A 13,245-nucleotide genomic window follows, 5' to 3' on the forward strand; every position below is an offset into this window, starting at 1 on the left:
TCTCTCTTCTCAGCCTTATTTCCTACCATTTCTGGAAACACCTCCTATGTTCCACCAAAGCAAATCTCTTGTTGCTACAGGACTGCACCATCCGATGCTGCAGCCACTAGCCTTTAGTGGTGAGAGAACGCATATACAGATGTGAAGACCACATATGAAAATAGAACTCTGACACACCATCTACAGCAGATAGCCTAGAACACCAGCCCTTGATCTACTGTAACCAGCCTGTTGTCTATATGTCAAAACTAGAGGAAGTCAGACCTCTATCTCTAGCAACAGTCCAGGAAGCTGAACAATAACCCCTGCAACAGTAGTGCCCCCCAAACCAGAACTTGACTCATAACTGACAGTTTCTCTCTTTTTTGTCTCCATTTCCAGCATAGGACAAATCAGAGAAAGCCAACTGTGTACCCCTAACCAACCACATAGGTTGCACTTCTAAACGCCTGCACCTTCCCCAGGCTGACAGCCTCCAGTCAGGGTACACCTGAAGCCTTCCCTTTTTTCCACCATAAAGCTCTCCTGCTCCCCTGCCTGCCTTTGAGCCTCTATAAAATGAGAAGTGCAGACTGACAGTGTCTGACTCCCTTGTTAGAGCAAACTCTGTGTAAAGAGACTGTTCTCATTTGGTTGATCTTTGTTTATTTCCACAGTGGCTAGTTAAGTTAATTAAAATTATATTAAATGACAAGTTCAGTCCCTCAGTTGCACTAGCTAAATTTAAAGTGCTCAGTAGCCCCATGTAACTTGTAACTATTGTACTGGATGGTGTAAACATGGAATATTTCCATCATCTCCAAAAGTTTCACTGGACACTCTATACATGCCTATGGTTTTCCCACCTCATGCTACTCCTTCTTGAATTGCCTTCCTTCTGCATTTTTACCTGCCATACTCCTACCCGGTCTTCATGACCTAGCTTACTGTTTCCCTCAGGAAGCCTTCACTGATGCCTCTATTTAGACATCATCTCTCATTTCTTAGATTATACCTTTCTGTTGGCACTTTTCACAGTCTTTCTTCTCAATCAGCGATCTCGTCTATCCTGCTGTCCTGCTGTAGTGTAATTACTTTATCCTTGCAGGATCTCATGCTTCCTGTGGAGTAACCCCAGGATAACTTTTTTTTTTTTTTTTTTGCTAAAATTGGTTTGTGGAAAATAAGGGTCAGATTGAATGACTCACCTTAAGAAGCCATGGAATGACAGATAGAACTGAAGTTTATACTTTATTTGGGACATAGTCTGTACAAACAGCAGTACACATGGCTTTGTTCTTCCCTTTCTGACTCTGCTTCCGTTATCCTCTAGACGGCTTCATTTAACATCAGGAGGATGTTTACAAAGTTAGCTGGGGACCATCTCAGAGTCTCCCATTGTTATTTCTCAAAAGTTGTCTGAGCCTTCAAAGTCGTCTCATAGTGCAGCAACTAGGAAGGAAGCTACAGGTCTATGATTCTCAAAATACTCTTAGAATGACTACCTTTTAATGCTTTTAACACACCAGACATATTCATGCCTCTGTGCCTTGCTCATGTTTTCCCCTTGCCTGAAATATGACCTCAGAATTTCCATCCTTATACCACCTCTGTGCCTGGTGAACTTCCGTCATATGTGAAGTTAAATATCACATTGTGAAGCCTTTCTCACTCTCATTAAATGGAGTCACTCCTTCTTCTGTCTATCAATATCTTCTTGCATATCTCTTTATTCTCAGCGTGGTGGATAAATGTAAACCCCACTCTTAAAGTAATACTACTAGGACAAATACACATGGCCAGTGGAAGGAAGTTAGTCCACTTATGTTTCTTTTCAGGGTGGGGCCGTTGCTGCTATATTTGGATAAAAGTCACTACAATCCCGAGAGAAAGCTCCACTGTTTCTCTCCTTTCACCATCAACCTAAATCCAAGGATGGTGAGCTCCTCATTTCCTAAGTGGGGCTAGGGAACCCTCTTTTCAGTTTGTGTACCAGCAGAAATTGTGTCTGGGGGAAAGCTTTCCTATGTAGTGGGTGCCTAAAGTTGTGAAATTTCCAAGAAGCAGAAACTGACTAGAGTCAGTTTCTAGCAAATTGACTAGAGTTTCTAACGAACTGACTAGAGTCAGTTATTCTAACAAATAATTATTTGTTAGAAGATTTGGGATATCCTGAGATCAGGAGGAAGACTATGATGTTAGGTGATAGGTGGGGATGAAACTTAAAGGGGGAGATGGAAAGAAGAGTAGAATAAGAGAAGAAACGGGATCATCCATGTGGGGCACCTTTGAAAGAAGAGCCTCTTCCTTTTGAGGTTGGAGAAAGTGGGGTGCTCACTGGTGTAGTAGTTGATCCCATCCTTCACCCTCATTTCTGTCCTCTGTCAGCTTTTGGAAAAACTACCTGAACCCTTCAACAAAGAAATACCTAACCCTTCATAACATGTTTACTCATGTTTGTGCAAGAAAGCATTCAGAATGGGTAGGAGTACCCTGCTCTGCTGTTCATCCGACATCAGTCCACACCGTCGTTGTGTGCTACTGGGTGCTACGCCGAAAACACTCAGCCAGAGGAATAAGAAAATTCTCTTGTATGTTAACAACCTCAGATGGTGCTAATGAAAATGAAGATTCTTCCCCTTAGAAAAATTATTACAGAGTCACAATAATTTTTCATTAATTTATTCAATAATATTTGGAACAAGTATTTGAAAAATTGTTGGTGTAAGCTAAGCAAGGAAAGCAGATGCTGTATCTTATCTTTCTTTGAATCCTGAATGCAGCCCGTGTCTCTGATACATGGTGGGTGTTTTTAAAAAAAATTTACAGAAGGGTTTACTGAACTTGCTGATTTATGAGACTCAATTGTTGGGCTGAAGTAAATGCACTAGCTATTCCATTGGGGAGTAATATGAGAATTTCTTTTTCAAACTCATGAGCTTTCTTTCTTCAGGCTGTTGAAAGAGATATGGATTTAACTTGAAAAGCTATGGCCAAAATCCTCTCATGAAGACAATTATAGAATTATAAGATCTCAGAGCCTCGAGAATCTCAAGACCCACTTATTCCCATACTTTTATTTTGTGGATGAAGATACTGAGATTCAAATAGTTTTCATGGAGCTTTAAAAATGTGAAAATATTCTATTAGAGTCTTGCCAACTGCCAGATTAATTTAAAGGTTTGGGCTTTGTGGTTCAGGTTCCCATTCAGTTTCTCAGAGTTTCTGAATGCTCCCCACTGGGACACAGGTCTGAGTGTGGTGCTCATTACTTCCCATCCTTCCATCCTGCTTCTTTCAGCCCACGTGCCTCAGCTCACTCCCACCTCTGCCTCCTCCTCTACTGCTAATTCTGGAAGAAACACACATTCAGCTCAAGGACTCTAATTTCTCCATGGAGAAGGGAGGATGTGCGGGGACCTGAGAAGTTAGGGAATGGCTCCCGGTGGCTGTGCCACATTATGTGTCTGTGTGACTGACACTTGCTGCAAAGTGTCATAGGCTGGACCACCAGAAACCCCAGAAACTGAAAAATGACACAGACATAGGGACTTTGGCTGGGGGATCCTCTTGAGAAACTTTTCTGGGTGATCTGCCTTTTCAGCATTTCTCCATCTACCCTTCATCATCTAGCTCCAAACGTCCCTCAACAAACTGAGGACTTCAGGGAAAAGAGTGTCATTTAATTATGAAAACACATAGTTGCTTTTTCCCCCCAAACTAAACATTTTCTGAACAATAAAGGGATTTTTGAAAGCCACGGCAGTATTTTAAAAATCTCTTGTTCATTTTACCAGATTAATCCAGAGTTGATATACGTTGTGCAAAGAAAAAGTGTGAGAAGCTGATCTACATTAGCGATATATAGGAGTTGGAACATAGATCTGACCAGACAAGGCTCCACTTTCTTTTGTGATTCTTCTGGGGTCCAAGTCTGAGCTATGACTTTTCCCATGATTTTGGGGAATGGAGAGATGGAGAGTGGGCACTTGTTTCTTGGCTCAAAAAGAATGAACAGGGTGAGCTACTGGCTCTTCTTTCTGCTTCAAGTTGCAGAAAATCCAACCAATAGTGGCTTAAACAAACTGGGGTTTATTACTTCATGGCAGGAATCCTGGAGGTGAGGGGAGCAGGGTCATTTCAGTGGCTTGTTGATATTGGAGATCTGGCAGGAAAACTTTTCCTTGACCAAGTGAGGTCTGAATGGTGGTGGTTGGGGCCTGTGAATTAATTGACAATCTGGAGTTTTCTTCAGAGTAACAGGAGAAAATGTGAATCTCTTTGAACAGCCATGGGTAGAGGTTTGTGTACTATCAGAATAACAAGGGCATGTTGGTGGTCAGAGCTTCTGTGGGAAAGTGTGAGAGGTTCTGATAAGGTTTGTGACACATTTTCACAATTCTCATCCAGGTGCTGGTGCGAATGGTCACGCTCCTGCCTGGTTGGAAGGTCCCTGGAGGGGGATTTGTGGCAGCAGAATTGTCACATTTTCTAGGTGCTGAGGGTAAGTCTTCTCTCTCTATCTCTGGCAGCTGAATTCTCAGAAAGCTCTGTTAAGACAAAGTTTAGAGAAACTTTTCTCAGCTGCTGTTTGTTCAGGTGTTTTCATTTTGAAGTATGGCTGTCCCTCTGTATCCATGGATTCTGCATCCATGGACTTAACCAATCTCAGATGGACTGTAGTGGTTCTCAGAGTTTTGAATGTTGTGGAGCTTTTCCACTCAGATTAAAACTGGATCAGGGAGTCCTGATGCTTCTCGAGCTTTCTCAAAGCTTGAATGTAATGTATGTGCTCGTGTCTGAATGTGAACTTTTAGGTGATAGGTCACCATGGTTAAAAGTAAGATTGCAAAACTACTTCTGTCTCCAACAGGGCCATTATAATTATTAAGAGGATCATTTAGGAAGCTGTGGATGCTTTGTATTCAGTTTGAGGTGATATTTTGGTAGGATTGATAGGAGCCCTTTGGGCAAATGTTCATTCTGTGGATTTTGAGAGAAAAAGAGAGGTGATCTAAGGGACCTGCACATGCAGAGGGTGCAGGCCTGTGGTCATGAGGATGCCGGTAGGAAACAGACTCCTCCCGTGGGAGATAGGAAGAGGAGGAACAGCTCTGCAGGCTGGGGCCTGTCTCCACCCTGGCCTCTTGAGTCTCACCTTGGCTTCTGAGCGTCAACTATCTCACTTGTAAAATGATTCATTTTGAATGAGATAATGTGTGAAAATATGCAGAGTAAACTATGAAAAGAAATTCTTCATGATTTCCCAATACAAGCATGGGCCAAAAAGAGGTTGAGTGAGTTATTCGGAGGGGTTTGTTCAGCCCTAAATAGGGGTCCTCACTGCTTTTTACTGTCTTTTCAAGAGCAGTCATGACTCCTCCTGTGTCCTCATGGCTCACCCTGCAGTACAGGAAGCTGGGTCCTCATTAGGTGGTAACTTCCCATTATTGACAAAGAGTCTCTCCTTGACCAAACTTCAGTCAGGCTCCTCTGAATCTTCTCCCTAACTAAGCCTCAACTTTGGGGCTTCTGTGTTTGTCTTGACATTGCCCAATTTTAGCAAGAGTCCTGCTAAGTTGATTTAGCCAGAATACCCCATCCCCGATATCTGATCATCCTTGATATCTGATTGGGTTCCTCACCCCCACCATCCCCCAGGTGACATCTGATCACCATGGCCTGCCTTGCGCAAGAATCCTGGTACTAGTTTAGCAATAATTACCTTCCTTCTTAGCAATTTTCCATTTATTGACCACCACCCCTACTTCACTCCTTGGCTGTAAAACCCCTACCTCTTCTTGTTCTATTCTGACTTGAGCCAGATCACCCTCTCCTCCTGCAAAATCCCACTGCAGTGATCCCCACACCTATTGCCATGGTCCTGTATAAAGTCGCCCATACCATTATTTAGCAAGTGTCATGAAAAATTTTTTTTCTTTAACATATTCTCAGCTTTTCTCTGAGACAGCAATGTTGTATCTTATTTCATGGACCAATTTGTTGTAGGTAATTTTTCTCCCAGCTTTCGTAGCAGAATGTATATGTGGAGTGACATAAACTTTTATAACTATTTCCAGAGAGGAATATAATTTGGACTATTTGTTCCTTATGTTTGGTGTACTGGTAAAGGAACCAGGCAATAGAAATGTGAAATTAGTCTATTCTTGGGACAGTAAAAGTCTATAAAAAAGCAGCACAGGAATATGCCTATTCAGATCTGCCTGTGGGAAAACAGATCAAGATGGAGTGGCCGAATGTGAATTGCTTCATCTAAAAATGACACAACCATTTTAGTATAATATGGGCTGGCGTCTTTGTCTTATAAGCCTGAGTTTAAGAATATTTACAACCAATTGGTTCCAGAGTCTTGAGGGATTTTACTTCCCTTCTATTCCACAGTTGTTGGTTTTGCTACCATTGATTTCTGTAGCTGTCCTCCTCTCTACTCAGCACAGGTGGACTATGGTTTCACAAATTTTAGAAGGAGAATATGTTTATAGTTTTCATTTTATTTCTGTTATCATGAGGGACTTTGGACAAGTCTCAACCTAGGGAAACAGTTCATTTTCCTGCTATCTGTTGAGTACACTGATATTAGGAGAGGCAAGAGAGATTTAAAAGATTTTTTGGAGCAGGTATGTGTTGCTCATTTCCAAACCTCACTTTGTCCAGTAAATGCTGGGGGGACCTGAAGATCCATAGGTTTCTGGAGAAAGCACTGGAGTGGGGAACACTGCCATTCAAAGGCACTTCCCTGTCACCCAGCCATTTTATGTTTACAAACTGTAACTAACACAAGAGTGTAAAGCAACTATGGATGTGGATGTGTTTGCTCAGTCTGGTCCGACTCTTTGCAACCTTAGGACTGTAGCCCGTCAGGCTCCTCTGTCCATGGGATTTTCCAGGCAAGAATACTGAAGTGGATTGCCATGCTCTCCTCCAGGGGATCAAACCCACGTCTCTTATGTCTCCTGCATTGTCAGGCAAGTTTCTTACCACTAGCACCACCTGGGAAACAACTATACCTGCGTGTGTGCTAAGTCACATCCGTCGTGTCCGACTCTGTGCAAACCCGTGGACTGTAGCCCACCAGGCTCTTCAGTCCATGAGGTTCTCCAGGAAGAAATACTGGAGTGGGTTGCCATTTCCTCCTCCAGGGGATCTTCCTACCCCAGGAACTGAACCTGCATCTCCTGTGTCTCTTACACTGAAGGTGGATTCTTTACCTGTTGATCCATCAGGGAAGACCCTGGGAAGCAACTATACTCCAATATAAAATAAAAAATAAAAAAAGATTTTCAAAGGAATAACTTCACTTAGTATAGATTCAACTCTTGTAACTGTAGGTAGAAGAGACTAAAGCCCACTAAATGATTTTTTTTAACTTAAAAATTACCACACAAGTAAATTTTCTTTCAAATTGCTATATTTGCTCATGATAATAAAATCAATTCATATGTTTAAATCTATTCTAATCTTTTAGCTGCTTTTGTCTCTAAAACATACTGATACTTGGAACAAAGACTTTTCCATCTTCATGCTTACCTTCCAGTTTGGAATCTTAAGTATATCAGGAAAGCTCTCCTCGTAAACCCAAGAGACTCAGAAAAAGTCATGTTGATAGAAGCCCCTTCTTAATAATTTTTGGAACATGAAAACCAAAAAATGTCTGTCAGGAACAAGGTCAGCAGCCTCATTCTTTATGTTCTTTGGTGGCTGCCTAAGTGATGTTAAATCAGAGCTCATGCCTTTAAAGCTAGCTCATGCTTCTTCTAAAGAGGTAATGTGGCTCTCAAGAATTTCTCTGTGTCTGTGAATTGCATTGGAGGCCAATCAGCTTCACCCTTCCAGGTCTCCTAATTATAGGTTAAATATGGGAAAGTGAATCTTAATAAGGGATCCCTTTCCTGGTGCAGTTATTTTTAGAGACATATTTAGATGACAGGGATTCTATTCAAGTATGCCTATTATGTTTAAAGGTGACCTTAGGGAGGGTGTGTGTCTTCATTATTTCTCCACAGTAGAGCCAGCCTTGTGCTGGGGCAGTCGAGCTGTCACACCTGGCTCTCTGTGATCAGAGAAATGTCAGGAGACAGAGTGACACTCACAGGCCCTGAGAGCGGATCCAATCCAGGACCTTTGCCTCATTAGCAGCCTGACCCAACCAATCAGAGAAAAGCCTGCCTTTGATTCTCTAGCACAGACATGGCTGTGACAAGGACAGTGATCACCTCCTTGGTGTGACTCCAAGAGGAAGTCCTGAAAAGCTTTGTCAGTGCCGACATACCATCATAGGATGTCTTTCACCGTGTATTTCTGCCTCTGTGGGTCTCATTCTCTCTTTAATTAAAATGCCAGGATGCTCAAGCTATTCACTGATCTTATGTAAATGCAAGCAACTTGAAATCTCCATTTTCTTTTTCTCAGAAATGCATCAACTCCTTGCAGATATGCACTGAAATCCAGTTATGTAGATTTTCAGATTTGTTTTTAATTTAAAAAAATTAACTGTTCCTTTGAAAGGATTCTGGACTTAAAAAATATGTAGCAAAATAGTACAAAGAATTTCGATATACCCTTCACCTATTTCCCCTAATGTTAACATCGTATGTAATCTTAGTTTAATGATTGAAACCAGGAAACTAACATAGGATACTCTTAACTAATCTACAGACCTTACAAAAATGTTTCTAATTGTACCACTAATATTCTTTTTCTGACCTAGGATCCAGTCCAGGTTTACACATTATATTTAGTTTTCCTAATTTCTTAGTCTCCAATATGGGACAATTTCTCAGTCTTTATCTTTCCTGACTTTTGAAGAATATCATTCAGTTATTTTGTAAAAAGTCCCTCAATTTGAGGTTGTCTTTTCCTCATACCAAATTCAAATTATAGATTTTGGTAAGAACTTCACAATAAGTAAGTTCCCTAATATGTATGAGTTCCATTCCGAGAGCACTATAATATGATTAATGAAAGCATAGAATTAATACTTTTAGCAGGTATATGTATGGTAACATTTCTAACAGGTATCTCTTCATGGAGAAATACAGAACATGAAAAAATAAATCAGGATGTCTGTTAAACATAGAATAGATTGGTGATTATTTGTTTAAAAAAGGAGATTCTATACCACTTCAGACTTTTCCTGATGTAAGATAATGGGAAAAAGAAACATACCATTCATTTTATTCTACTGGAATATGTATCTGTCAGGTCATTTATGAGGATAATAATGCATATTCTCAACCATTTCGGCTCCCTCTTCCTTTTTATTCTGATTTGGTCATTCCCTTTATCTGTTTTTATTACAAGGCTAAACAGATCTGGTGTGGCAATCAATAAGAATAATGACAACAGTCACATAACTGCCAAGACTTCAGAAAAAGCTCTGACTTCTGGTGAATCCCATGTCCCCATCTCCCTGCAACCCCTTTGAGAAGCAGGTTCTGTTTCACAGGGCAGTTCAGGGCACCCCACGTGCTGCCAGGCAGGTTAGCAGTTATGGGTGGAGAAAAGGAACCCCTTGCCCCAGTGTTTCAGCATGCTGTGTGCTTAGTATTCCATGTCAAAGACAGCAAACTTGCCAATCATAAGACATTGTGAATATAGGTCTTTCCAAGTCTCTGGGTAGATAATCATATTGTTAGTTATTGGAAATCTGATACTCCTCCTAAGTGTTTATTAATAGGCAGGGCAGTCTTGCTTGCTCAAAAATAGCTAAAAGCTCTTTATAACATATTTAAATGGCATACAAACCAACATTTATAGAGTGGTTAAATGTAATTCAACTCCATTAGTAAAATAACATGCTATTTACAAATAAAACACTCAAATCAACTGTGGTCTACACAATTCTCCACACCCCTTCCTATCCCTTTCCCCTTTTAATGTCCTCTTTGAACATTATTTGAAAAGCATGACTAATTGGTCTGACTCAAAACAAAGCTAGATTTCCCCACCTTGTTTCCTTAAAAAAATGGCTGTACTTTTTCTATTTAATCTGAAGCTGTAATAAGACTGATTATCAGTTACCAAGTAGGATTACATAGCATTTGTCACTTGGTCAGGGGCAACACTAGGAAAAAAACAGCCCAGGTAGTAATGTGAATGTGCTACCCAGATCACAAACAACTATGAGTCTCCAAGTCTTCCTGCACATTTAAAATGGCAGACAAGGAAGTTGGTGTGGCCCAGTTGAGTGAAGAGAGGGGTGAGGGAAAAAAGGAAGATACTTTGCTGTGGCCATTGGAGGCTCTCACCTGAATGACAGACTGTGACCTTGACTTCCTGCCAGTGTCCTGCATGGGCTGCATCCATGTTGTTAACACATTCCAGTCCTTTCCCTGTTCCAGAACTGAGTTTGAGTGTTTTTATCTTGGGAAATTGACTTACCTGTTAGATATGGTAAAGGGTTCCAGTTTAATGTAGCAGTTGTAATAGATAAGAATCCCAGAAAGAATAGCCAAATTTTTGAAGTATTCTTGGCAGGAAAAATAATGACTGAAGAAAAGGGTGAATTACTATAAAGTATGGCTTCCCAGGTGGTGCTAGAGGTAGAGAACCCACCTGCCAATGCAGGAGACATAAGAGACACGGGTTCAATCCCTGGGTTGGGAAGATTCCCTAGAGGAGACATGGCAACCCACTCCAGTATTCTTGCCTGGAAAATCCCATGGACAGAGGAGCCTGGCGGGCTACAGTCCATACGGCCACAAAGAGCTGGACACAACTGAAGTGACTTAGCATGTAGCATGGCCCCATTGATGATGTCTTTGAAATAAAGCTGTTTTGACAATTGTCAAATAAATAGCAAAGTGAAAAAAAGAATGCAAAAATTGTACATATGCTGTAATCATCACTCCAGAAAATAAATTAGTGCATATGACTATGACTGGGAAGAAGCACAATAGAATGTTAAAAATGTCATTTCTGTGTGGTAGGGAATATTGATGATTTTCATCTTCCTTTTACTTTTCCTTGTTTCCCATACTCTCTATTAATGTAATAAACATGAATGCCTTTTCATAATAAAGCAAAATGAGTAAACTAAGACACATACGCCCATGTACGTGTCCTGAAAATGTATTGGAAAAGAACTTTTAAATCATACAAACTACTGGGTTTATTTGGAGACTGAAATTCCCATTATAATCCCATTTTGAGTTGATAGCATTGTCTTCAGGAGGATCTCATTTTAAAATATAACATGCTGCTTCTGGAAGGTAATATAAATCCATTAACATCTCAGAAAGAAAAATGTATCTAATTTTCTGGCCTGGGCAGACTGCAGAGGGCATAAACCTATGGGCATGGGAGACATATTTTGATGGAGAAAAGCCCAGGACTGGGAAATTTTTGGCTGGCAGAGGGCACAGTTCTCCATGCAAATGCTTGGGAGGAAGTGACACTGAAGAAGAGGTTTTCAAGGTAGAGAAACATGGTCTGGCCTATGGGAAGGGTTAAGGGGGATGGAGTGAGAGGAGCAGCCAAAACTAAACTTGCTCTTTATCCTTGTTTCATTCTGCAGCAAACACGCCTGTTCATGACTCTTTGTGCAGATATCTGTTTCTTTAGGATAAATCCCTGAAAGTGAAAATACTGTATTAAAGGGTATGGCTAATCTAAGACTTTCCATAGTCAATTTCAGGCACATTCTAGGTAAATGCACTATTTAATATGTGCCAGACTGAGAGCACCTGACCCTGAAGAATTTCCATGCGACTTTACACAAAAAGGGAAAAGACAGCCACTCCCTACACTCTCTCAGGACTTTCAGGAGGACTTCAGTAGTTGCACAGGAAGTTATTTTGAAGTCACTTATTCTGAGTAACAGATGGAGCTACCTGAACCTGGAAGTGAAACACGCCATCAAGGTTCTCAGGAACCAGCTCCCATCTCAGCTTGCACTTTCAAACAGACCTCTTTGTTTACAGCAAGCAGTTGAATGTGGCTGTCTACTAGGGATCAAATTAACTGAAAATAAGCTCTGGAAGGCTGACAGCTTTAATTGTCATTTAATAGACCCATTTCCTAAACTCCCTAATATCTTGTGTTGATTGTGATTGTCAAGGGTCCCACGATTAAATCTAATTTAAATTGATGCTCAATTTGGCCAGGATTGAAGAACTACTGGGTGGCAATTGTGAAACATAACTGGGTAAAATTCCTTTCATCTGTCAGTGGTTAAAAGTATTTGAACTTTTATACTTAAAATACAGCCCATCTGGAATCCTTAAATGAAAGCTTTAATTCTCAGAGAAAGGATTTGAAGGTCTCTTTGTCTTCCGCAGAAGGCTTTAAAAGGCAGTCAGCAATTAATGGATGAAATCACGGGCAAAATAAAATTCTTTTTTAAACTAGATTTTAATAGGCTCATATCTCAACCTTGGCTTGGTAGTGTTTAGGATGAAAGGATGCTGGTTATTTGTATGACCTCTGGGACACCTATGATGATCTGGTGGAAAGAAATTATAATCCTGCAGCCATTCATGCTTGGAAGATTACTTGCAGTAGGCACATACATTATCCATGTCTTGCTTTCCTTTTGGGGAACGTTCAGAGGTTATTACAATAACCAGCAAGTGTATAATGGATCAATATTTGCTGCACTAGTCTTTTTGGTGGTTGTTGCTCTTTCCCCTTATTCTATATTAGGTTCATCCATATCAGTTAAAGAAATCTGGATATATGTTCTTCACATAAGGTATCCCTCTGCTCTTCCTGACACAGGGATAGGCAGATGCCAGGCACACTTTATACAACTTGAGGTTCTCATTAAACCTTCGCACGAGATTGAGTCCTGCCACATAAATTAGTCGAGCTCCTCTGAAACCTACTTAGGGATTATGTCCCTTTTATTGCCAGCAGTCCCAAAGCAGGTTCATTACAAATATGAATCAGACAGGAGACACTATTGTATGTGCACATCAAAAGCCTTAAGGCTGTTGATTCAATTTTAGAAAATGTGGTGCTTCAGCCATGACAGAGATGAGAAATAATGTCTCCGAATCCCTAGCACACGTCTACACCTCAAAATTCTTGGTAATGACAGTTAATTTTTCCATTGGGTGGAAAAATCTTTTGGGGATCAATACATTGGTACAGTTGCCCAAAACTGGGTTTAATAAACCATCCTGGGTTATAAGGAGGAGACGATGTGGTGGAAAGAAGAATATTCGATAGATATTGTCTAGTATAGAAGATAAAATGAGTTTTAAGATGATAGTTCACATTTTGGGATAATGCTTGATTCTTTTT

The 13,245-nt window shown here is 40.6% G+C and overlaps 1 long non-coding RNA gene across 1 annotated transcript; it reads right to left on the reverse strand.

Annotated features, from left to right (window-relative positions):
• Positions 1–2,274: 2,274 nt before the first annotated feature.
• On the reverse strand, positions 2,275–7,757 carry LOC145530444 (uncharacterized). The gene is made up of 2 exons (XR_014071775.1): positions 7,528–7,757; positions 2,275–4,529 (listed from the first exon to the last, which is right to left on the reverse strand). It is a non-coding gene; the product is annotated as an uncharacterized LOC145530444 (long non-coding RNA).
• Between the last annotated feature and the right edge of the window lie 5,488 nt (positions 7,758–13,245).

Source organism: Giraffa tippelskirchi, chromosome 12 (assembly GCF_054371585.1).
Source record: "Giraffa tippelskirchi isolate mGirTip1 chromosome 12, T2T-mGirTip1v1.2.pri, whole genome shotgun sequence".
NCBI classification, from domain to species: Eukaryota; Metazoa; Chordata; class Mammalia; order Artiodactyla; family Giraffidae; genus Giraffa; species Giraffa tippelskirchi.